Here is a 2,389-nt window from a genome sequence, read left to right on the forward strand (position 1 = left end):
GACATCCATACTAATTAATGTTTCATAACAACTTCTAAGTTCTAGCGGTAACCAAATTTGTATATAATTCATCATTATATGTAAATGCAAACCTTAATTAAAAATTAAAAACGAAGCATAGCAACATAAATAACTAAGCATTGGACCATTAACAAAAATCAAAAACCTCTCTAAAGCGCTCAATCCCTAGCAATTGTCCGAGGTCGTTTTGAGTTACTGTTGAAGAGACTATCATTACCGATCGCGTAAAATTGTGTTCGTGCACCAACAATCTACACCGGCTTTGGTAAGTAGACCCTGAAATGAAGTCAAATGGTATACAGAATGCAGAGTAATGCTCCGAGTCTACGTCAATAATTATTGTGTGAGACGGCTTCACACTATAAGACGGTCCCATTCTATAAAAAAGACAATTATAGTTTGTTATTAATGTTAGACCATCTTATTCTATAGTGTGTGATTAAAATAATACATATACAGGTATATACTCTTCACGACAAAAGACATAGAAATAATCTGAATTGTTCAAAATCTGAATCGAAATCGAACTTGCTCGAAGGGAATAATACAATTCATATTTGTTACAAATATTATCCATCTCCTATTTAAGTTTTTAAGAACTCGGATTCAAAGTCACTCTTAACACCGTAAACCGAGCCCGTTGCGGATCCATTCACGAGTAATCATGATCCAGCTTAATTCGTTCATATTCCGTCATATTGAATGTAGGAACAAAGGAGCGTAAACTGGAAGTAGTAAACAAAGGAGAAACTTATATATAATCAAAATAATCTTATATGGAGTAATAAACAAAGAGGAAGCCAATATACCATATATTTTGCTTAGTAAGTTATAAGTTAAAACGTTCGGCCGTTGGCATGTACCTGTACTTCTGCAAACCAAAAAAACACACAACCATTAATACATAATACATAACATAAAATATGAAATTAAAAGGACTTAATCAATCATAAATACATAAAATAAATAATTTATAAATACAGATACATGAAAATAATAATAAAATTTTACCAATTAAGCCCTTCAAGAGACAGATACAAAGAAAGGAGTAACAAATGATTTCTTATGCTACAACCACCAAAAATTGCGTCCCTGATATCACGCCCCAGAAATGGACGTGTCTCTTAAGACAGCCAACGCAAGAAGACATATTCCAAAAGGAAAGGTCAGATTGTTAGAAGATCGCTACACAGAATACCAAGTATGTGCCATATTACGGAGTAAAAGATATTCCCTCCCATTCTTTGGAAAAGCACCTTTTCCCATTAATAGGGTAACACAGAGTAAAAACTACTAATCTTATTGTTGATGTTGCATTGATTCAATACCGTTGTTCAAATTACTATCCTTCGTTGTTTCCTGAAAAATCATATAAAAGTACATAATTAGATCTCATTGTATAAAAAAATATATTCGGTGATATTAACATAATACATAGCAAGCAAAATTAGAGAACCGTGCTCAATTTTTGGGGAGGGGGAACATTTAATGGTTGAGAAGAATTCATGGCATGAGTTTATATACACAATGATACTGTTAATGAATGATTTTTTTCCATTCTAATTCTAATACGGAACAAACACTAATTATTTTACTTTTATCCTTTTAAGGTTAAGATTTATTTTTGGTATTTATTAATATGGTACTTATCTTTTTAGATTAAGATTAATATCGACAAAATCTGTTTTTTTCTAAGACTAATATTATTATTTTAATTAAAGTGTTTCAAAAAACTTGGAGTCTCTAAAATTGCCTGAAAAAAGCCTCTTTTATATATATACTAGATACTAGATTTAATGCCCGTGCGATGCACGGGCCTTTTTGTAGTATCGTGTATGATGTAATAATCGTAGATTTAAAGGGCATAATCTAAATTTTTCGTGTTAAACTTTTCTTAAATAAATTCATATACTCCTTAGTGCTTCATATATTCATTCAAATTGACCGACCCTATTTAACCCGTCCCGAATGTTTATCGTTGCAAACATGCCGTTATCCCCAAATGACTTGAAAACAAATTAACCCACTTGAAAATGACTTAAATCCAAAATAACCCGACCCGATTAATTATCTAATGAGAACTTCAATAAAGCTTTACATTGTATTCGTTGTGTCGACATAGTCTCATAGTTGGAGTAGTATATTATTCTATTATCCTATGATTTAAAAACTTCATCTTAATAACTATCCTTATCCCTTAACACTATCATGTTATTTTTATTGTCACTTTGTATGTTTGTTATGCTGTGTATATTGGACTCTCTATATAACTTGAAAATTTTCTGCAAAAATTAGGAAAAAGAATTGCGATGTAATTAAGGGCCACTTAGGCACTTAGTGTGTAGAATCTCATGTGTAAGAAGGACTT

General features: G+C 31.4%; 1 long non-coding RNA gene across 1 annotated transcript; it reads right to left on the bottom strand.

Annotated features, from left to right (window-relative positions):
• Positions 1-506: 506 nt before the first annotated feature.
• Positions 507-1,483, bottom strand: LOC141611952 (uncharacterized). The gene is made up of 2 exons (XR_012528925.1): positions 1,033-1,483; positions 507-892 (listed from the first exon to the last, which is right to left on the bottom strand). It is a non-coding gene; the product is annotated as an uncharacterized LOC141611952 (long non-coding RNA).
• Positions 1,484-2,389: the final 906 nt, after the last annotated feature.

Source organism: Silene latifolia, chromosome 11 (genome assembly GCF_048544455.1).
Source record: "Silene latifolia isolate original U9 population chromosome 11, ASM4854445v1, whole genome shotgun sequence".
Lineage (NCBI taxonomy): Eukaryota > Viridiplantae > Streptophyta > Magnoliopsida > Caryophyllales > Caryophyllaceae > Silene > Silene latifolia.